The sequence below is a fragment of the Rhinopithecus bieti genome, unplaced genomic scaffold (assembly GCF_001698545.2).
Source record: "Rhinopithecus bieti isolate Rb0 unplaced genomic scaffold, ASM169854v2 scaffold_2254, whole genome shotgun sequence".
Taxonomy (NCBI): domain Eukaryota; kingdom Metazoa; phylum Chordata; class Mammalia; order Primates; family Cercopithecidae; genus Rhinopithecus; species Rhinopithecus bieti.
This window is the reverse complement of record NW_016803982.1, coordinates 4,790,296-4,814,752: the sequence shown is the minus strand read 5'-3', so window position 1 is coordinate 4,814,752 and position 24,457 is coordinate 4,790,296. Positions and strand designations below refer to the sequence as shown.

The following is a 24,457-nucleotide window of genomic DNA, read 5'->3' as shown; positions in this document are numbered from 1 at the left end:
CTCCGTGGCCCTTGAACCTGGGCTAGTCTTGCTCTGTGTTCTGATGAATATAACCTAAGCAAGGCCCCAAGAGGACTCGCAGAGCTCCCTCCGCAGAGGGACGTGACCACGAGGCAGGGGAAAGGAGGCAATCGAAAATGGTGTGGTCAGAAAGACAATGACATCTGCCCACTTCCTGGACCCCAGCTGAGGTCCTAGGATGCGCCTCAAGTCATCCTGGGCCACCTGGCCTCAACCATGCCATTAGCTGACTATAGAGAGCCCAGAAAAGGCCAGCAAAACTGCTCAATCCACAGAATCACGAGAAATCGTGAGCCTGCTGTTCTGGCCACTCGGTTTTGGTTGCTACTCAACAATAGGCAACTAATACAAAAACTGATGCTAGAAGCTGGGCACTGCCCCAGCGGAAGCCCTGACAGCCCATGCTTGGCTCTAGGTCAGAACTGCTGCGGCCCATGTGTTGTGAGATGCCTCCATCCCCGCCCTCTTTGAAGAGGAGTCTCTGCGGCCGCCCCACTCTTCCTGTCCCGCAACTCTTGTTGAGCTGAGGCTCTCTGAATCAAGAGCTGGCAGCCCATCCACATCCAGCCCCAAAGCAGGCAGGGCACGCAGACCTTGAGTCAGACACTGTGCCAGGAGGGAAGTGGGGAGATGCTGGTGGGAAGAGTCTCTCTCACATGTGTAAGGGGCATGAACCCTGGGGACCGGAAGGCAACCTTGTGGATTGTTACAATAATGGCACTAATAAGCCATCCCTTGTGTCTACACCCCCCACCCCAAGACTTTGCCCGCTGCTCCCATAAGAGCAGCCCACACCTTGAATCACCTGGCCTGTGGTTCCTGAGCTGGTGTACCATCTCCAAGGTCAAGCCTCAAGGGGCCCCGCATTGCTCTGCCTCTTGGAAGGCCTCCATCAGCAGCATGTGAAGAGGTCTGTTCTAGCCACTGGAGAGGCCACATGGAGGAGACCAAGGCACTGGCTAAACACACAGCCAACTGCTAGACCTGGGGTAAGACGCCCAGCCTTCCTCACTGCCCCTGCTAAACCCAGGCCCCAGACACTCTCCAGCTGGCCACAGCCACACGAACGTGCCTCAGCCAGGCTGGCGGAAGAACCACCCGTTCACCCCAAAGAATGGTGAGAAATGCTAAACTGTTACTGTTTTAGGTCACCAAGTGCTACAGTGGTTTCTTGGTTTCTTATACAACAACAGATAGTAGAATTCAACAGAAACCACTGCAGGAGAAAAGCGTCTATGGGCAGCATGGCGGGAGGCAGATATTCCGGATTCTGGAATGTTTTAGTAACCTGCCCGTTTTCCTTTTGCCTGCACCAAGACTGCTTAGAAAACAGCTATTTTCACTCTTTTACTATTGTCCCAAAAGACCTTTTGAGGCGTATGGCACCCGTACAATAAAGGGTCACTGCATTGTCTCAATCTGCTCAAGTGCGGCATCTTTCAGAACCCCTGGCCTCTGTGTCAGCAGCTGCACACCAGGCTAAAAATTACCCCTGGCAAGCAGGGAGCCATCTGCTGAGGCCAGGGCACGAGGGCACTCAATAAAGCAAGGTTCCCCGAGCGGGCAGCCCTGCCCTCTGGCACTTCTTGCATAGGTTCATTACCATATTGTGTCCCCTATGGCCAGAAGAAAAATCAATGCCAAAGAAGGCCTATTTCAAATAAGAACCTCGAGATTCTGCTGCCAGAATTTATTCACCAAGGAAAGTAGATTTCCTTGGCAGAAAAGGCAAAATTCTGCCAGCCATCTTGATAATTTACTTTTCAGAAGGGTTTGGGCTGAACTGAGCGCTGGCTATGGCCTCAGATTAGAAAGGCCTGCAGCCCCTCACCCCCACCACCCCTGCCTAAAAGGACGCAAAGCCTAAGCCAGGGCCAGGCAGGAGAATCAGGACGCCCAGGGGCTTGGCCTTTTCTGAAGCAGGGGGAGGTCAGGACACACAGACACCCCCACAATATTCCCCTCCAAAGTCACCTCCCCTAGGGCAAAAGACTGGGGATGGGGCGGGGCTGGGGCGGCCTGCACACAGGCACCCCCTCCTCAGGCCCTGGACTCAGCACTCGAAAATATCAATTAGATGTCTTGTCCCTACAGTGGAGCAGGGATCACCGCCCTAGGACAGGCAGGAGGATTGGCTTCTGTAATGACCAAGGGAAGTACAAGGGGGTAACTTCCCTTTCCCGAGCTCACAGAGCCTCAAGCCCCACAAGCTGCCTCACGCTCATGATCCCTGGCTTGCTCCTCTGAGGGAAGGGTTCAGGGGTAAAAAGATAATGATAAATAATAGCATCTACCTCTGCATTAAGTGCAACTGAGAGTGAGGATCCAGCACCTTCTCGTGGAAGTGTCTGACACATCCCATGCAGGGTCTGAATAGAAGGCACTCGAATACTGAGTTCTCCACTCACCAACTTCCCAATTCCCTAAAATCTCCCCAAGAATTTTAAGAAACAGCCCAACTTTCCATTTTGGGGGGCCTCAGGGTTAAGAGCCAGCACGCCCCGCCTGAAGGACAGGCTTTAGTTGGATACGTCAGGGGTGGTCTGCTGGAAAGCTGAGCGGGGTGAGGGATGGTGGCTGGAGTGCGGTGGCGGGAGGGGCACTGGCAGTACGCTGGGGTGAAAGGGGCTTTCAAAATAGGTCAATCTTCGCTTTTTTCAGTTTTAAGACAATTTTGTCCTGTTTTCTCTCAGTCATTTCTGTGAACAGATGCTTTGTCAAGCTGTATGTATATTTTTTTCGTGGATGCAAAATTGTTCTTAGTGTAATATGACTCAGGCGTTTTCCCCCTGCAGTGCACACAGCGTGTAGCCAGCCTCATAGGAGTGGGTTTATTGAGAGTGTACTTGTTCCAGGCCCTGGGTCAGGAGCTTCACATGAACTGTCTCAGCACATTCTCATGACAGAGCTAAGAGGAAAGTACTTCTGTCTACCATCTTACAGATGAGAAAACTGAGCAGAAGAGATGTTGAGTATCTTGCCCTTGGTCCCACCGCTGGCAGAGGGCGGACGAGGGGTCTGAACCTGGCCAGCAAGCTCCTGCCTCCTCACTGTACTAGGCTTGGGACCACGTCATTAGAAACAAAAAATGCAAATACTCCATTATATGGCTGCATTGGAGTTTATTTAACCTGTCTTCTGCTGCTTAATTAGGCTGCCTTTACTTCTTTTTAAATTTTGTGTTTTAAGGAACTCGGGCTGTGCATTTCTGCTGTGGCAGGGAGTGAGTGAGTGCCTGTGAGCTCCTGGTCAAAACTTGGGAAATGTGATTGGAAAGGACCACAGATGGCTTCCTGGAATTTGCTCACCAGCTTCAGGGCCCATCCCAGTGGTGCGGGTGTGGAACGTGTTATTCAGATACGCAAGACCGCTGTCCACAGGCGCATTTTCATGAGACGCTTGACAGGTGGAAATGGGCCTGCTGATACTGACCCCATGTGAGGACAACATGCCCACACGGTCACTCTGTGTATGTGTCAGATTCCCTGAGAACAGGCAGTGACGTAAATCTGTACACACTCGGAAGCAGAGATTTGTTTTGTAATTTTCATCAGCATCCTTTTGGAGTTTATTTCCATTTTGTGTAGATGTGGGCCTATCACTCTTCACAGGGAATGGCCAGCCACTGAGAATAACTGAAAAATCAGAGGATCCATGTATGTATGCACACGGCAGAGTCGGGCGTGGTGCCTCACACCTGTAATCCCAGCACTTTGGGAGGTCCACGGATCACTTGAGATAAGGAGTTTGGGACCAGCCTAGGCAACAAAGCGAGACCTCAGCTATACCCCTCCCCCCCAAAAAAAAAAAAAAACAAAAAAAGTCTGCCCTTCTCCCTCCACTTCATCTAAAAAGCCCAGAGATGGAGAGGACATCTGATCCCAGTGGCCAAGACCCCACTCCCATTAGAGCAGTGTGAACATGTGGCCTGCACAGGGGCAGGGTGCCAGGAAACACGCTCCGCAGGCCACCAGTGAGGACGAAAGTTAAGACCTGAAAGACCAGGTCAGAATCAAGAGCACCCGGGGGAGCCCTGTCACAGAGACTGTGCCCACACCTGGGCAACTCTCCCACGGGCCACCGGCAGCCCCTTCCCCACTCTTCTCTGGGCCCACCTCCATATGCCCCTGTGCCTTGAAAGACTGGGTAGGGCACACAGGCTGCGCAGGCAAACCTGAGCAGGGAGGCTTTTCTGAGGAAGGGCCAAACACAGTTGAGAGGCAGAGCCGCCTGGATGCAGAGGATACAGGACTAGGACAATGTGAGCCACAAAGGAGGGGGGGGGGGGGCCAGCACTGCCTCGCCAGCACCACCCAGCCACAGACGCAGAGCCAGCCAGCGGCCACAGGAGACCAGAGGGGTTCAGAGGCACACAGTTGAAAATCCCAAAACAAGGGGAGGGACAGAGTCATCAACTGCTTTATTGGAACAAATGTCCCCTACTGTGACTGCAACCGAGTTCACGCTGGCCTCTTGCGGCCCCCACCCCCACCCCCCAGCTCCTGTACCTCTCTGGGCCTGACTCAACCGCAGAAAGCAAAATGAGAGCTCTGCAGGGGGATGGTCTCCTCAGCCACAGCTCCCTAGACTAAAAATCAGGCCTCCACAAAGCTGGAGAGAGCCGTCTCCACCAGGCCCGCCCCTGGGTTCCCACTGGGCCACCAGACTCATTTATGAGGATGTGCAGGTCGGCCCAGGATGGTCCTCTGCTCCGGAGGCCCTGGACAGACCAGGGGCCATCAGTCTCGGGCTCCCTTCACAGACTACGCATGACCTGGGAGTTTGCCCTGCCAATGTCATGACCACACCTACCTTGCAAGGTGAAAACCTCAATGAATGAGAAAGACAAATGGAGGTGTCTCCTGATTTACAGACTGATTCTGCGCTCAATGAGAATGCCAGAAGGTGGGTGTTTTCCTGCTCCCCCTCATCTCACAAAACATGGTCCCCTCAGCCCAGTGTACGAGGGGGGCAAAACCAGCAACTCCAGCCTGGCCTCCAGGGTTCTGGCTCCTTCGAGGAGAAAACCCAAGTGCGAAGTTACTGTTACCCACTCAAGATTTACCAAGAGAATTTCGAAGCTCTGCCCTTCTGCAGCTCAGAAGCAGGGTCATTCCACAACACAATACAACACTTTATTATACTCCACAATCCCTTGAAAGAATTCGTTAAAATTGTTCTATGATGACTTACGTATTTTATATTTTTAAACCTGAATAGCTGTCATCATCTTCTTTTGACCATTTCTGGCAATGAAAAATGCATGTGGCATTACTAATCAACTTTCAGAGTTACTCAGCTCCAAATGTACCACTTGCACAGTCAAACCACACTCAACTACTCTGGTTGAAACCGAGCTTCTCTATGCTTTTCCATGAAAACAAAAAGAAACTGAGGGTGATGTGCTCTAATACCCAGTACTTCTCACACCACTATCCCTACAGGAACGGGCAAGAGGACGCTGGAGGGAAGCTGAGACTAGGGCAGGGAAGCTGAGACTGGAGCAGGGAAGGGGAGTTGGCTGCAGGCACGGACTCTCCTCCACTCTGGCCTTGGCAAGCATCTCTAACGAATCACAAACTCTCTCCTAGAGCTGAACTGAGCCTCAGAATCTACTCACGCCAGCCAGTCGCCACCGATTTGGCCAACTGGGCAGGCAGGTGGAAACCTACATGCTGGCCTGTCTGGTTCTACCACCCACAGACGCGTGCTGGCGGCTACTATTCCAGCTCACCCTTCCATACCCTCGCCCCAGGCCCCCCACCCCATGTTTCATCATTAACAGTGTGGCTACCTACCATTTCCAAAGCTGGAAACCTCCGCACCCCCATTCCTCTCTCACCCCAACATGCAAACCGTGCCATGGTTCTTCCGAAGTGTCTCTCCATCCAGCCCCCTCCAGGTCACCGCCTTGCCCTCCCTCCCCCACAGCAGCAGCCTCCAACTGATCCACTTCAAGACCTGCCTGTGCCCTGCTGACAGAGTTGATCTTCCTAAAAGCTCACGGTTTCCTTCACTGCTTAAAACTGGGGACGACCCACTGCCCTTCGCACTGAGGTCACACTCAGCTTGTGAATCTAAACCCCAAAGCTCCTTTCTAATCCCCCCACTGACCCTCTTGTCATCCAACTTCTTAATCTTGTCTACAAGCGCCAAAGGTCACACACAGATGAGTCCCTTTACAGAAAATTCTCAAGATGACAACATTTTTTGACTGGTGGAAATAGATCCTTGGTTGCTGAGGCTGAGGTGAGGAAAAGACTAACAAACCACCACACGGGTGGTGCCAGAGGCCCCTGTAGGCCCGGGGATGGGTGTGGTTGGGGTCCTAACACAAGACTTCCATAAGACGCATCTGGCCATTAATGCAATGACCCTACCCAACTTAAAAGGCTCCCAGGTCTAAGAAATGATACTGGGAACTGCAGAGGCAAGATCATGGTGACCAGAATTTGCAGAAATCCATGGACCTTTAAATTGCCTTGTAAAGGTAACCACTAAATCTCTTAAAATAGAAAGGGACTACCTGCAGGGCCGGGGAAAGAAGGCTCTACTCCACAGACACTGCCAGGAGAAGGAAGCCGATGTCAGACAAGAGACCAATTGCAGGAAAAATGATGACAAAGAAAGAAGGCAAAAGCTACTGGCCCTGTATGTGCGTGCACACGCGCACGCACACACACACAACCTGTCAAGAGGACCAGACACGACAGTTTCTGTCTGTGTCTCCAAGACAGAAACACACACACATACTTCCAGAAAGTTTGTGGAAGAGAAATCCTAACAATTTGAGCAGAAACTTAACTGAACCTAAGAGAAGGTCTTGCAAAACACCTGGAATACTGAAGGCAGCTCCGTTTACACACCCAGAAAGGAACTAGATTCCCAGAGCTCCTGGCCTTCTCAGTGTCACAGATTAGGTGACAGCTGCAGTCAGAGGCAATGACTCTTCTCTTGGATATGGTCTGGGATGTGGCCTGGGCAGAACGACGCCGTAAGCAAAGCTACCGTCGTGCCCGGGTGCCCTCTATGGAGGAGGCATGAGCTCCATTTTCTGACTTTTATGTGACTTGTCTTCAGGCACAGAGGCTGAACAGGAACCCAGAGCCATCCGACTCCGAACACTGAGCACACCCATCACTGTCTCCTGAGCTCTGACAGCAACATACAACACAAGGGCACAAAAGAAGAATCCCAAGCTCTGGAATGAAAAGCTGTGGTGCGCTGCTGCACGACCTCCAGCAAGTTCTTCTCAGTCAAATGGACAATGACCTCACATGTCTGTTCGGCGATCAAACCACATTGTCTGCCGGCAACGTGGTGAACTGCCACCACCTTCACCAGAGTTGGAATAGACTCTTAAGCACACTGAAGAACATGCGAGGTCATCTTTAAAACAGCACTCAATTTTGGAGACATTTTTGGAAATCATTAACTTGCTGACCAAAACTCTTAACTGAGAACACACCAGGTACAACACAATGCAACAGGGTCCCCAGAGAGTAAAACTGAGAGTAGTTTTTTAGTATGGCTGAACTTTAGGCCAATCTCCTATTTTTTAATACAGATTATTCTTCCCCTAAGTAAGAAAACCTAAAGCTAATTGCAAACAAACAAAATACCCTGGGAACCCATCTCATCAAATTAACCTGGCCATTAAATGTGAAGAGGCTTTCTGTACAGAAAGGAATAGTGAACAATTTGTCTAAAGCAAGCCTATTCATCCATAAAGATCTGCTTTCATTCTAACCAGTTTAAAGCTCACTCTTTATCAGGGTCTTTCCAATACACCCTCCCAAAATCGGAAAATCAAGCTGCCCTTTTTATAAAATAACTATACATGCAGGGATATGTACAGAAAATGCCAATGCAAAGTTTATAAACCAAACGAGAAAGACTAAATAAAAGCCAAGTGCTCTTTTCTGGAAAGTTTTCCAGCCAGCAGTTGTCATCAAAAACCTGTCATGGTCAAAACCCAGTCTGGGATGGAGTATCCCTGGCCTCCTCCATTGCCCTGGGAAGCGCCCAGGGCTTTCCACTATCAGGACAGCATCACACCTTAGGGACTCCCCTCAGTCGGATCCTGGGGCTCCACACACCAGCCAACCCTAGACACCTTTTGCTCCTGATTTTGACTTGATAAGAAGTTTAAGGTCAGGACTGGCTTTCACACCAGTGCGGACTCAGGACATCAAGGCTCCTCTTGAAGCCAAGGAACAAATTTGAATGCCTGTTCTCCTCCTCACTCCACCTTCACCCTTTGAAGGTGCAGATGTTATTAATGGGTTTTTGGCTAGACATCACTAACTGCCCAATGGTGCCTATCGTCCCCACAGCGGCCTCTGCTCCGTTACAGGTGAGCTGGAACTGCAGATGTAGGACACCGCACCAGGAGAAAGACGCTTTGGGAACTGCCTGCTCTGTGATCGTGAGGTCAGCGCCCTCCCAGGGCCCACCCTCCCTGCTGCGTGGGGCTGAGATTCTCCACCTGGGCTGCGTGTGGGCAGCCTCCTCAACAGCTCCACGTCCCACCCTCAGCCCGGACCGATTCAACCAGAATCTTTGGGAAGGGACCCATCCCTCATTAGCTTAGTTAAGCTAACCAGAGACTCCCACATGTGGCCAAGGTTGAGGACCACCGGTCTAGTCTAGATTTGCCCCAGGCTCTGCAGAAGTCACAATGCCAGTAGTGCTGTCTGGAAAACTCCTTTTACCCTGGGTCACGTTCACCTTTCTACACCTGAGGGAAAAAGATCACATCAGTGCAGAGGAGGGGGGCACCTCCAGCACCTCACCTTCTTCATCTTTTACCTCTCCCACCTCTCCTCTCCACGACAGAAGGAGGGCAACCCCTCCCCACCACCTTGTGAGATAACTTCAGCGACTAGTAACTGATGGTGCACGCCCATCCCACACCCACCTACACCCATCCCATCCCACACAGATCCATCCCATACCCACCCCACACATCCCACACACATCCCATACCCACCACACACCCATCCCACACACCCCATACCCACCACACACCACACGCCCATCCCACAACCACCACACACCCATCCCACACACCCCACACCCACCACACACCACACGCCCATCCCACAACCACCACACACCCATCCCACACACCCCACACCCACCACACACCACACGCCCATCCCACAACCACCACACACCCATCCCACACACCCCACACCCACCACACACCACACGCCCATCCCACAACCACCACACACCCATCCCACACACCCCACACCCACCACACACCACACGCCCATCCCACAACCACCACACACCCATCCCACACACCCCACACCCACCACACACCACACGCCCATCCCACAACCACCACACACCCATCCCACACACCCCACACCCACCACACACCACACGCCCATCCCACAACCACCACACACCCATCCCACACACACCACACCCACCACACACCACACGCCCATCCCACAACCACCACACACCCATCCCACACACCCCACACCCACCACACACCACACGCCCATCCCACAACCACCACACACCCATCCCACACACACATCCCACATCCACCACACCCCCAGCCCACACATCCCACACCCACCACACACCCATCCCACACCCACCACACACTCATCCCACACACATCCCATACCCACCACACACCCATCCCACACACATCCCACACCCACCACACACCCAGCCCACACACCCATCACACACCCACCCCACACAAATCCCACACCCCCTACACACCCAGCCCACACATTCCACACCCACCACACACCCATCCCACACCCACCACACACCCATCCCATGACCCCCACATACCCATTCTAACCTCTCTGCAGGTGAGCCCCAAAAGGGTGCTTTGTGTATGGTGAACTAGTTGGTTAATCTAAGGTCTCCAAAATAGAAATCAGTATTTATCAAATATCTGTCTTTATCAAATGGCTCTAAGAAGCTCAAATAATTGACAGATTTTTCTAGTCCTCAAATATTTTTTCGAAGAAAAGTCTTATTTCTAGCTAACTGATGACAAATCATTTTTATACAATAACATGCTTTTCTACAGAACATTGCAATAAATCTACTAATTACTACAATGTAAATTCCTCCTGGTCTGTGTCCATGAACAGAGAATTTACTTTTCTAAGTGGCACTACTCAGTTTATCTACCTAAGCTGTATTAATGCATTACAAATGCACCCACAATCTGGTTTAGTAAACTCATTTCTCCCACAGTATACACTTTATCCCTACAATAATCACATCATTTAGAAGACAAGCTGAATAAATACCCTACAGTATTTGACAAAAAAGAAAACTGGCACAAAGAGAAGTTAAATTCTATGAATTTCAAAGTCCAGGTCTACATAATCAAACAATTAGTTTTCAGGCTGGGCACAGTGGCTCACGCCTATAATCCCAGCACTTTGGGAGGCTGAGGCAGGTGGATCACTTGAGGCTAGGAGTTCAAGACCAATCTGGCCAACATGGTGAAACTCCATCTCTACAAAAAATACAAAAATTAGCCAGGTTCCCAGCTCCTCAGGAGGCTGAAGCATGAGAATCACTTGAACCTGGGAGGTGGAGGTTGCAGCGAGCTGAAACTGCACTGCTGCACTCCAGCCTGGGTGACAAAGTGAGACTGTCTCAGAGTCTTCCTAAATTCCTTGATATTTCCTAAATATTAAGGAACAGTTAATATTTAGAAGAACCCTAATGCTAGCATCTACTATTTGTAAAAGAATACTTAAGATACAAAATGCTCTAGCTAAGTTAAAAATACTGCAGGGCACGGTGGCTCAAGCCTGTAATCCCAGCTACTCGCGAGGCTGAGGTGGGAGAATCACTTGAGCCCAGGAGTTTGAGGCTGCAGTGAGCTATGACTGAACCACTGCACTCCAGCTTAGGTGACAAAATGAGAACCCCTATCTCTAAAAATAAAAAATGTAAATTCGAGTTTTGGAAAGTATTAAAAATGAGAAAAAAACTACTGTACCACCTAGATCAATTGATTGCTTGCGGCCTCAGTACCCAATACACACACACTCACACTCATGCACGCACATACACCGCACCACCACCTGCTCTGTTACCTTCGAAAACCACTGTCTGAAGCTCCGTGACGTCACAGTGCAGGAGAAGGTGACCCTAGAGAGAATAATGCTCAGACACCATGGGGCCCAGTCTGGACACAGCACTGGTGTGTGCGGCTCTCCGCCCAACTCTCCTAGAGTCACACTCCTTCTCAGTACAAGTTAAACAGAGGCTCTCCTAGTCTGCTGACGCCTACCCACCACCAGGAGCTAGTGGATACCCCGCCTGATCTCATCCACATCCTCCTCCAACTACACAAGGCTTCATAGCAGAAGCAGCCGAGGAGCCAAGGCCCATGGTCACAAAGCTCCAGCGCCCCTGGAGTCCCTACCAGGGAACCTCAGTCCTGCCCCCAGGATCTCCCAGTGGTTGTGTGGGGTACTTTTCTTCAATAGAAGGCTCCCTGGCTCAAAGATGAGGCCTGTGGTTTCTTTGAGGTGACAACGAAACCGCCTCTGCAAAAACTCTAACACTGAGAAAATGATGACCGTGAAAGAGATCTGGCCTGACCGACTCCATCTTGCTTCTAACCTCCAAGCTGTCCTTTTCATGCCTGGACATGGGCTAAACTCACTTCGGGAGGAACTTGGTTTATAGTTTAACTTCGAAATAAAAATGGTAATAGCCCTTTCCCAAAACACACCCCCTTCTTGCCTGGGGACTATACTACACCTCTGTAAGACTAACATATTAGCTACAAGATTAGAAATTATGGTTTAGGAGTCACGCAGGCCAGAGGCTACAAGATTCTGAACCTCCCAAAACGGCTCCTGGGGATAAGATCACTGTTGTGAAAACTAAGATCAGTGCTTGGGATATGTTGCAGACCCAGCATTCTGATGCACCAGCTAGTGCCACCCAGACCAGTAATCTGGCTCAACCAGTTCTGGGATCCCATCCAGGAACCGAAAACAGCAAAAAATCCACTTCGATCTCCTATGATTCCATCTCCGACGCAACCAACCAGCATTCCCCACTTCCTGAACCCCTACCCACCAAATTATCCTTAAAAATCCCAATCTCCAAATTTGCAGAGAGGCTGATTTGAGTAACAATAAAACTCTGGTCTCCTGTACAGCCAGCACTGAGTTAAACTCTGTCTATTGCAATTCCCTTGTCTTGATAAATCAGCTCTGTTTGGGCAGCGGGCAAGGAGAACCCACTGAGTGGTCCCAACAAACAGGCCCTGACAGCATAACCAGGACAGTTTCATTGGGCAAGAACTTGATAAAAAATATGCAATGGGCTGGGCACGGTGGCTCATGCCTGTAATCCCAACATTTTGGGAGGCTGAGGCAGGCGGATCACCCGAGGTCAGGAGTTCGAGACCAGCCTGTATTTACTAAAACTACAAAATTAGCTGGGTGTGGTAGCGCATGTCTGTAATCCCAGCTATTTGGGAGGCTGAGGCAGGAGAATCACTTGAACCTGGGAGGCTGAGGCTGTGGTGAGCCGAGATCACGCCATCGCACTCCAGCCTGGGCAACAAGAGCAAAACTGTCTCAAAAAATATATATATGCAATACATTCTAAATAAAGTATACAGTTCCCTGGAAAGTGAATCTGGCACCTCCTTTATTAAAATCAAAATGCAAACGAAAGTCATGGAAAACATTCCCAGTGTACAAATACGCAGTAACAAACAGTAGCAGCTCCCACTGCTGAAGCTCCTCCCACGGGAAGGCCTCGTGCTGGGCAGCGTTCATAAATACAGTTTCTAGACCTCACAACCGCCCCATGAGAAAGGGAACACCATCCTCATGACACAGCTGAGACAATTCAGGCACAGACCTTACACAAGATCCCCCACAGCTCGGAAGTGGGGTTTAAGGGTCACGGGTCATTCTCTGGACTGCAAAGTGCTCATGAGCTACAAGCTTCACAGGGTGCCTGACTCCAGAGGCACCTAACTGGCAAGGCTCACCCTGTGAACACACCAGAATGCCAGGATCAGCGCAAAGAGTAAAATGTGATGCCACTTCCCATTCCCTAGAGGTGAACTCACCTTCCTGTACTTTACAAGAGCTGATGGAAGCAATGATGAGTATCAGCAAACTGACTATTCTAGAAGCCAGACCAAATTGTTTTGGTGTATGCAGATTTCAATCAATATCGCATTTCCTTTACCTGAAAATCTTTCAGCTTTTAGAGGCCTCGAAGGGGAAATTCCTGGAATGGAGGTGCTAAGGTCATAGACAAGGTTGATTTGTCACAAACAGGAACACACGTATCCTGCCCACCAGGGGAAAAAAAGTGTCACTGAGTGTTCTTCTCTCCCTAGGTGGGGCAGCAAGGGCAAAAGGGAACGTAAGCAATCAAGATGCAATCTGTGTGAGCCAAATCCTACATCTCACAGAAACTCTGCAAGCGCCAGGCCAAGCAGTGGGACAACTGGTCGGCAAGTCAGCTGCTTTGTGCAGCCCTGGGGGGATTACAGAATTCCATGGGTGGGTGACAGGCTGGATCAGAAGCAAACACACTTCAGCAGGGATCAGGGAACAAATGCCTTAGGCCTTGAGAGCTAACTTGTCTCTGTTGCAATATTATTCTTCTACCTTTTTTTTTTTTCCCTCTTCCAAGAGAAGGGAGCTCTCCCTGTGGCCCAGACTGGAATGCAGTGGCACAGTCATGGCTCACTGCAGCCTCCAACTCCTGGGTTCAAGTGATCCTCTCACCTCAGCCTCCCAAGTAGCTGAGACTACAGGTGTGTGCCACCATGCCCGGCTGATTGTTATTTTACTTTTTGTAGAGACAGGGTCTCTCTATGTTGCCCAGGCTGGTCTCCAACTTCAGGGCTCAAGTGATCCTCTCACCTTGGCCTCCCAAAGTGCTGGATTTACAGGGAATAGCCACTACACCTGTCCTCTCCATTTTTAAAAGCTCATGAGCTGACAAAAGCTGGCCTCCGAGTCCCCTGCAGGAGCCCAGTGCCCTGGGAGCTGCCCTGACCTCTCGGAACGATCTTCTAAGCATCACTCAACAGAACCAGAAACACACACCCTGCCAGCAGCCACATTGCTCTGCCTGCCCTCCGGCTGCCCGGTTGCCACACTCCTCCGCCTGCTCTCCAGCCGCCTGGTTGCCACACTCCCCCGCCTGCCCTCCAACCGATTGGCCACACTCCTCCGCCTGCTCTCCAGCCGCCCGGTTGCCACGCTCCTCCGCCTGGCCACACTCCTCCGCCTGCCCTCCAACCGATTGGCCACACTCCTCCGCCTGCTCGCCAGCCGCCTGGCCACGCTCCTCCGCCTGCCCGCCAACCGATTGGCCACACTCCTCTGCCTGCCCTCCAGCCGCCCGGTCGCCACACTCCTCTGCCTGCCCTCCAGCCTCCCAGTCAACACACTCCTCCGCCTGCCCTCCAGCCGCCTGGCCGCACTCTTCAGCCTGCCCTCCAGGCGCCTGGCCGCCACACTCCTCCGCCTGCCCTTCAGCCACCCAGTGAAAGGGAGGGAGAAGCAGGATCCTGTGTGCCCCTGACACTGGCCAGAGCCCGCCCCTCCCAGCTCATCTCCTTACCTACCACCCAGTCCCTTGAAGCAGCTACCTCCAAAGATGAGAAGGGGAGGCTTGGCAAGTAAGTCACTCACGCAGGGACAGAGCCAGGGTGGTGGCCTTCAGCTCCTTGAGCCCTCAAGACAATGTTCTTCAGCCTATACCGTGACCCCCTCAAGACCCACCTCCGAAGGAGCAGGCTACCTGTGCACAGTATTTTTATGGGCAGTGCCACCTCTCTGGACGGTGGCCCTGGGAGGGCTCCCACCAGGCAGTCCTCCTGGGTGAGGCTGCTGGGATGGCTAAGGACATGTCTTTGTGGGGTCCTTCACAAACACACACACTCCACCCGGAGTGGGGACTCCCCCGGACGGCATTACCCTGCCGCCGCTGCAATGTCGGCTTTGAACAGCAGTGGGCTCATTCACAACAGCAGGGCACCCGGCACACGGGAGACCTCAACCCCTTCAGCTAAATAAACAAGCAAGGCGAGTGCACCTGAGGAGCCGAGGCTCCAGCCACCAGCTGTGACACGAGGAGCAGACAGACCTTCCAGACTAAGGACCAGGCCACACACTGGCCAGGGTGCTGGCCTCACTGCCCGTGGCAGGACAGGGGCCCCACCTTCACCCAGGTCCACACCAACAGCCCAGGAAGTGGCAAGTGGGCGGAGACGTGCACTCCTAGGTAGAGAATGTGAGACAGAAGAAGAGGTGGTGATCTTTCTAGTCGTCACCTAGGTTCATTTCTGCTGCCCCTCAGTGTAGTGCAGGGGCTGAGGGCACAGCTCCTGGAGCCAGTCTGCCTGAATCGAATCCCCAGCTCTGATGAGGGGGACCCTAACAAAGTCACTTAAACGCCCTGTGCCTCGGCTGCCTCTTCTGTAGGTGGGGTAACAAGAGTACCCGCAATGCAGGGCTGTGGGATGAACCTGCTGAGGGGCTCAGGGCTCGGCTGCATAGCCCAACCACTTTCATGCCTCAGCTGCTCGCTCAGGGTGCAGCTGGAGGTCAGAGTGGGCAGGGCCTACCCTGCAGACGTCACCTGTAGCTTCCATCCTGGTTTTCTGTCACCACAACAGACACCTGCTTTCTGGTGCCCATCAATGTCACTAATCCACAGGGATGTCAGCAAATCCTCATCACTTTCAGAACTTCCTTCCCAAGAACCATGCTGAGCTTCAGGTTTTGGTGAAGGAAAGGGTGTTCTCCATCGGCTAGGTCAATCACTTTGCTTTGGAGGTTTTTTTTTTTTTAAGATGGAGTCTCGCTCTGTCAACCAGGCAAGAGTACGGTGGAGTAATCTCAGATCACTGAAACCTCCCCCTCCCAGGTTCAAGGAATTCTCCTGCCTCAGCTTCCCTCGTAGCTGGGGTTACAGGTGCCTGCCACCACATGCGGCTAATTTCTCTATTTTTAGTAGAGATGGGGTTTCACCATGTTGGTCAGGCTGGTCTCCAACTCCTGATCTCAGGTGATCCTCCCACCTCGGCCTCCCAAAGTGCTGGGATTACAGGTGTGAGCCACCGCGGCTTGGTGCCTATTTTTAATCCCTTCCTCGAGCAGTAGCTTACTGCATCTTCAACTGATCTTCCGCTCCAAGGGGAGTTTGTGAGCTCACCTTATTCATTCTTTGCCCAGTCTCTTGCCCCTTCTTTTTCCTTCCTCTATTCTGGTACACACACACGCATGCACAAACCTGCCTACAAAAGCACACCTTGTGCTAAACCCTCCCTCCTGGAGGTAGCTCCCAGCGCAGCCTGCCGCCTGACGGCCGGGGTTCATCGCTGTCACTGCCTCCTTCCCACACTCAGACCCTAGTGTTCCTTCTTTCTTGTTCCTCAGTGAGGCCCAAACAGGTGAAAATTTCATCACTACTGAGAAAACCACAGAAAAGATAATACTTTGTTCTGCCCTCCCCACCTGTCACAATTTCTGGAAGGCATTCTAAGGAGACACAGGAGTCAGAGCTGGTGGGGAGGGGGACACAGAAAGGAAAGGGAGACAGCAAAGACTCACACACAGACCTGACATCCACCTGCACACAGCAGAGCACCCGCTGTTTCCATCAAAGGCTCAGCCTGCTGCACACTTTGTACACAATTTGCCATTTGGCTCACTCCAGCTGTGCCGCCCTGAAGCACACACCTCTTCCATGGGTGGGTTCAGCCTGCCACAACACTAACATCTTCCGAGAGAGTAAATACTGTAATGCAACTCTTATTGTAATTCAACTGCTTTTCTCCATTTTGCTATATTGATAACAATTTTAATGTTGCAATGGAAGTAGCAGTAAATCTACTGATGCCATAATCTGTTGTTCTCTTCCTATATTAAAATGATTCTTGATGATGAACCATCACTGGATCCATGGAAGAATCAAATACTTTGTCTTCAGTGCTCTCACTGCATTTGAAAATAATGCTACAATGTTAAAAGAGCACAAGTCAGGAAAGCAAAGTGCTTAAGAGAGTAGCTTTTGGAGTCAGGCTGGCCCAGGGTTCCTATCTCAAGGTGAGCCTGAATGAGGTGAAAATAATCTCTGCAAAGCTCCGTTTGTAAAAGGGAAACTTACATTACCAGGTGTAAGTCATAGAGCACAGTAGTGAGGGCTGCATCATTATTTCTCTTATGTTATCTCAGAACTTACTAGAAACGGAAACATCATAAACGGCTGGAGGGAGCAAAATGATGCGGCCACTTCAGAAAGCCATTTGGCAATTTCTCAAAAGGTTAAGCATATAACTACCGCATGTGGAAACCAGAGTCTCCAAGGGGAAACAAAAAACCTACCCTATAACCCAGCAATTCCATTCCCAAGAGAACAGGACACATAAGTCCACGCAGAGACACACACAAATATGTTCACAGCCACATGATACACAGCAACCGCCAGTGCAAACGGCCTAAACGTCCACCAGCTGGAAAGTAAACAGGCAACAAACATGTGGCCCATCGAAACAAAAGATACGATTCTGCTGCAAAAAGAATGAACGACAGACACAACAAGCTGCGTCACGAGCCCCAAGAACGTCACGCTAAGCAAAAGCAGCCAGTCACAAAGGAACACATACTGTGTGATTGACTTATATGAAATGTCCAGAAAAGGCAAATTTATAGAGCTACAAAGTAGATGCAGAACTGTCCAAGGCTAGGGTGGGAACAGAGATCACCTGTGAGTGACGATGAGGAATCTTACTGGGGATGAAATGTTCTGCTCTGATTGATGCTAGCTGCACCATTCAGTGAAATTACTACAAATCATTGCATTTTACACCTTAAATTTTATGATATGTAAAATGTATCAATAAAGTTGTTTAAAAGAAAAATTACACATTACATATCTTTAGACATCTGTCTTTCGCAAATGACTGTGAGATCCTTAAGGACAAAGACTTCCTTTATCTTGCCCCAGCATCTAGTAAAATGCCTGGCACAAGTGAGAGCTGAAATGCCCAGTGGATGAAGGACTTTTGAAAACAAAACCAAAAAAAGCTAAGTCTTATTCCACAGCTTCAGGATTTACCTAAACTTCACATCCCTGTCTACTCCTCCACCTAACTGATCTCCAAAACCAATCACCAGTGCAGGTCACAAAGCTGACAACGTGTCCAGGAAGCTTTGTGGCAGGCCAGGTCTCACTCACGCAGGCCCCTGTAACAACTGTTTCAGTACTGAGTGGATAAGATAAATATTAAAAGCTTTAAAAAAAAAAAAAAAAAAAGCCAGTGCCCTTATACAAGGGCTGGAATGTAACAAAAGAACACCAAGAGTTTTGCCTAGGCCTTTCCCGGGCCTTAAAGCAAGATAAAATAACCAAAGAATTCTTAACAGGACTCGTTTAGGATTAAACAAATTTTATTGGGGGTCTGAAGAAACTCCCCCAACACGGTTATTGGGCATCTGAAGGAACTCCCCAAACCTCTGTGATTTAGCAGGAGACAAAATCAGGGTAATCTACCCCAGCACCTGGACCCATTTAGATTAAGTATATCTACTGAGGCTAGAGAGGAAGGTCTTCAGGACTCTGACCTCAGTTATAGATCGAGAAGTTAATCACTAATGTCTTTAGATGCACACTTACACACAGGCATATATAGCTTAGAAGGTATATAAGCTCTGGAAAACTTTGTAACCGGTTGCAGAAAATAACCGGTTGCAGAAAATAAAAACTCTCTTCCTCCCCAGTTCATCTGCATCTCATTATTGGGCCACGAGAAATAGCCTGACCCTCAGTTTGGTCTGGGAACAGCTTCAGGCTGATCAAAATCAGGACCCAACACTTTCAGCTGCCTCCCGACCAATTAAGAAGGGCAGTTTGTCTCTGTTTAGAGGTTCAAAGGAAAAAGTGTTTTCCTTACATTTTCATAACAGCAGTATTACGAAAACTTCTGAGGTTGTGAGCAGAGAATAGAGACCATGATGTCAGCATCAGAGCCAGAAAGTGGGAGGGTTCCGGAAAATTATAACCTAATTTACAATAAACTTTTAAATTCTTTCAAGAGATATTTCTTATTTTTGACTTAGAAGCTGCCAATGTAATAAATATACCAGATGCTGTCCCTACAGAATTAAATCATGTAATCCCCATCTCTTCAAAGATAAAGAAACCACAACACAAAGGTGAGATGAACTGTAGGAAAGATTTGAACCAGTTTGTCTCAACAGCCTGTGCCCTCATCCATCACACTTTACCCTTTTACCATGAGGAAGTGTATTTTATCTGCACATCTAAACAGCAGGCACTGGCATTACTGAAGCCTGGGGGTAAGCAGGGTGTATCACATCAACTCCGAGAAGTGTGCAACAGAGTGAGCAATACTTTTCCACTCACTACTCCATTACTGCTGTACAATATTTGAGAAAATAAAATCATGCATTTCAAAGCAATCTCTTCCTTGGCACAGATCAAAGGACACAGAACACAAGTGAGTCAAAGATCGTTCCATCTCCACCCACTGTTTTCCAAGGATCCACTAGGACTTTAACCACAGGCCGTTTATAACTCATTTCTTACCCGACTTGAAGACAAAGGTCATTTACAAGACTGCCCTATTTTCTGGGCATAGTAATAAGCTCTCATGATTTAATATTTTCTTGACATCACACTCCACCGACCCCACCGCTGACTGGTATGTCAGCCATTTTAAAGCATTGTAAATGGGACTTAAGCAACGTTTTGGAAGGTGTGCAAACCTAAATAAATATTGCTGAGTAGGGACCATTCCAGCCAACTCTTCTCGTCTGCTAAGGTAAAAAGGACAAAACAATACATTCATCCTATGCACAAAAAAAAAAAAAGAAAAAAAAAAGGCCAGTTTCTACCAGCCAGTTGGTTCCAACTTCCTCCCAGCCCTGCCTTTTACTGATGGTAACCAGAACAGGGCCAGCCTCACAAACTCCAGGGTCAACTCAAGTGACAACACAGTAACTCCTCATACTCACAGAGCATCCCGTGTTTTTCAGGAAACCAGCATATAAATATAATGGCTTCCTGGACCCAAGAAACAGCCTACCAGGTAGTCCGTCCATGGACCTCAGATTAAGAAACACATATTTAAAAATCAGACAGCTGAGCCTAATAAATGCTCCGGTTTCCCGGTTCCTTGGTTCCTTTCCATATCAGTCCCTTGTTCCTGGGGTGAAAGTGATGGGAAGCAAAGCAGACCACAGCCCTAGAAAGGCTGATGGTGGAATTTACTTTCTATGCGTTTTTCACTCTACTTTTTCCATCTACACGTCCAAGTACCAACGCTCACCATGTACGTCCGCAAGAGGTCAGTTGAAATCTAGACCCCCCCCCCCCCTAGGCCGGGCGCGCTGGCTCAGGCCTGTAATCCCAGCACTTTGGGAGGCCGAGGAGGGCAGATCACGAGGTCAGAAAATCGAGACCATCCTGGCTAACATGGTGAAACCCCGTCTCTACTAAAAATACAAAAAACTAGCCAGGCGCGGTGGCGGGCGCCTGTAGTCCCAGCTACTCAGGAGGCTGAGGCAGGAGAATGGCGGGAACCCGGAGGCGGAGCTTGCAGTGAGCCGAGATCGCGCCACTGCACTCCAGCCTGGGCGACAGCGAGACTCCGTCTCAAAAAAAAAAGAAAGAAATCTAGACCCCCTCATTTCCGAACAACACCAGAACACGCGGCCTGGCAGGAACGGGTGTTATCTGTGGAGACGATGGGACGAAGTACAAAGTCTCAGACCCACCACTCCCTGTAGCAGACGACAGCAGCCAGCGTGGACCGGGAAGTCCCAATGACTGAAGCCCCCGGGGGCCTAGAGGTTCCAGCAAAGGCCAGGGGAGGGGAGAGAGGCCCGGCTCTGCTCCGGCTGCGGGGAGGAGACCAGTCAGGCCATCCTCCAAGGTTTACAGCTTCGGGAAAATCCTCTCTACCCAAGTGCCCCACGGAGTTGTTTTCTTCCCCTAAAAAAGAGAACTAAGCACTTGAAGGGCAAACCAAATGAATAATGCAACAAATGTGCTCCCGCGGCTGGACCCGACAGGAAGTCTGCATACATTTACTTAACTGTGGCTCTCTCAACACAACCCAACTTCGATTCGGCGCTCGGATTTGAGAAACCTCGACCCTCCAGAAGCACCAGGCAAAACAGGCCTCCAAGCACAAACACAGCTGCCCCAAATTCCTGGTCCGCCCAAACTGCGCCTCTCAGCGGGGGGCCTCAGTCCTGCTCTCAGAACGTTCTGGTGCGTAATAAAGGCACACGCTAAAGGTCAAACACCTGGTCTCCATCAACAGCAGCTGAGAAGCAGCAGGTGAGGCGAGGGTGGGCGCGGACCCGAAGACGCGGGTCTGATCGCTGCAGAGAGAACGCAGAGAGGGGAGGCAGCAACAGGAGACCCCGCACTGTGGCCCGGAAGCCCTCTACTCCTAAGTGGCCCCCAAGGATGGTGCTGAACTAGGGTAGGACGCAGGACACCCCCCGACTGCGAGAGAGGAGCGGTCAGCCGCCCTCCGGGTGAAGTCTGCCGAGGCGGTGCCGGTCATCAATGGCTTCTACTGAACGGATCGCCGCCAGAAGCTGCCATCCACGACTCGGTCACCCAACCGCATAAACCACACGCTACACAAAAGAAACGTGATTTTACTTCTGGGTCTTTTTTGATCCTAGGCTTCATAAGAACAGCGCACAATGTAAACTGGCAAGTGTGAGTATTCTGGCTCTAATCTGGAGTCATGTTAATGGACCTCAGGTTTAAAAATAGCTATGAAGAGGCTTCCAGTAAAAGCCATTAAATGAAAGGCGCATTTACGTTAGGCTGCTGTGGCCCACGCTGAAGTTAATAAAGGAAGGAGCATGAGAAGAAAAGTCCATATGCAATAAAACTAGGAACTACTCTCACCCGAACCCACAGATGACAAAGACTACCTGCCAGGCACACTGACCTCTGCCCCAGGCTGAGGGGACAACTGAGAACACAGCCGGACCCTAGGCCCGCACTGGGGCAGGCGGTTCTGAAACTAAGGTGACAGGTATGTTCCCGTGGCGACCCAACTGCAGACACAGAGGCACCCAGCAGGCCTGGCCCACGAGGGTATCTCCACTTCCCTAACCAGGAAGGCTTCCTGGAAGAGAGGCCAGCTTTGCACTGTGGACCCCAGGCAACTGAGCTCTGACCCCTCGCATGAGAAGCAAGGGCCCCACTGGGAGTGGCGCAGCCCCCAGGGGTATCTCATCCCGCCCGGGAAGAGCAGGCAGAGGCACAGCCCGCCAGCAGAAGGCAGGGCAGGCCGGAGAGGAGAGGACAGAGCCACTGGCCCCAGGAGGCAGTGCTCCCGCCCCTCCACACCGACCCCAGGCCAGGGCACATGGCAGGTCCCCTCCTAAGCCAAAGAATCCACACCAAGGCATGCAGATGCCTCTACAAGGAAAGACAGTGGTGAAAAAGAAAACAAGCAAAAGGAAAATAGTTCCAAATTCCTGAGAGGGGAAACATTTCAGAAAAACACTTCTCTCAACTCTCAAAGAAATTATAATTCAGATCATCTTTTAAGTCTCCAAAAAGCATTAACACAGCTAGAGATGAAGGTAATAAAAATCATTATCAAAATAAACATCACATTAAAAGCAGCAAAAAATAGAAAACAATGACATAAAAGCATATCATCTAAAGAATGGAAGCACTAAAAAGATGGAAAAGTGGTCAGAAGAGATGTTCCATACCTGAAAATGAAAATAAGTAAAAGGCAAAAACCCACTTCCAGTTAGTTTATCCCAGGGAAAGACAAGTGAAAAGATTTCTATGTCCAAAGTTTTCCAAAAATGTTTTTAAACTGCAAACTAGGTAGACATCAATGTAAAATTAATGACAGGAATTAGTCCCCTTTTGGTTGGGGGACAGGCGTACTCATATGCATATCCAAAGAAAAAAATGTGGAATGATGTACACCGAGATGTTAACAGTATGTTTTCTCTGTTTTTCTGCACTGTCCCAGTTGTTAGCAATGAGCCTATTTCACACATGCATGCTTTGGGAAAAGCAGAGCAACATCTCAATTTTTAATGTACACACGTGCAGATCAAAAAATGCCAGACTTGGCTTCAGGAAGATTTTAAGTTTATTCCTGGCTGCTCAAAGTCAGTGATTAGACAATTCAAATCCATTACCCTAAATCAATATGGATAATAATAAAGAAGCTAAAAGCAGCAAATGTCTTTCTATATTAGATGAAACATCCTGAATTATATTACACCAAACACTGTAATTACTGTATGACTTTTAAACAATTCTTTCCATAAGGAAAACCAACAAAATGAAAATACAAAAAAAGAGAAATCATTCAAGAAAAAATGTTACCTTAAGACTTCTTTTTTGAAGCTAAAAAAAAAACATGAAAGTTTAAAGAAATTAGGAGATCACAGGAATTGCTTAAGATCTGAATATAATTCAACACCAGTCTTAAAGTCCTTGTCATTCTGGGTTCCACTGACGAAGGCTAAGAGAACAAGAATAACTTCTGATACATGAAATTGTTCAGTTTAAAAGCGCCCAGATGACCACTGCAGCAAAGGCTGGGCAGGGTGCTGGGGTCCACCTGATGCCTAGTGTCCACCCCACTGTCCCCCAACCCCTGTTCACGAGACAGCTGCGAAAAGGGCCACTGGCACACAGCGTGGCACCTTCTCCCAAAGGCAGTGTTATCCCAGATGATCTGGTGAGCAGTTCAGGCAGATCTCAAATGGCCTGGCCCATGTGAGAAAGCCCATACTTTCGAAAGCCTTCAATCTACCAACTCTTACAAAAACACACACTGGTGATTCACTTTAAAAGCATTTTTTATAATTTTGCTTTAAAAAAAAAAATGAAATCCCCAGACCTGTCAAAAGCTGAATCTATGCCAGGAGACCAGACTTTGCCAAGAATATGGTGAACAGGGACTTCCTTCAGTCCCCTGGCCACAAGTGGCCTCACTCACCACCAGATGGGCTGCGTGTCCTTCCACCTGGTCTCACAGTCAACCAACCCAGAGATAAGGAGGCTAGCTTAATCTCCAAACATCGCCCACAACAGGCCTGAGCTCCAACTCTACAAACGCAGGTGGGGCAGCCCCTATCACGGAAAGTCAAATTCCCATTTTTTTATTTCCAGTGAGGTGTCAAGAACCAAGCAACAGGCTCAGAAGAGCCAAGAAAATTGACTTTCTCAACTAAAAAAAGGCCAGAACACATGAACTCCTTGTGTTTGTCATGTGGACTCTAGTTACTCACACCTGGATCTCTGAGGCCCTGAACATCTGTGTTCCCCTTCCTTCCACATCTAATTGTTTTTAAGGGGTGATTTTTATATTAAAATTTATATTAAATTTATAAAATTTACATATATT

At 49.7% G+C, this 24,457-nt stretch overlaps 1 protein-coding gene across 8 annotated transcripts in view; it reads right to left on the bottom strand.

Annotated features, from left to right (window-relative positions):
- The window catches only part of STK24 (serine/threonine kinase 24), a 143,496-nt gene that overhangs the window by 83,235 nt on the left and 35,804 nt on the right, over nt 1-24,457 (bottom strand). Inside the window, exon 1 of one of the 8 annotated variants that reach the window (XM_017862148.1) lies at nt 21,141-21,291. The exons of 6 other annotated variants lie outside the window; for them this stretch is intronic. The gene's annotated coding sequence lies outside the window, so the exon portion shown is untranslated. Of the gene's footprint in view, nt 1-21,129; nt 21,292-24,457 lie in introns of those variants that run through there. One more of the 8 variants, XM_017862143.1, reaches the window with a different exon arrangement.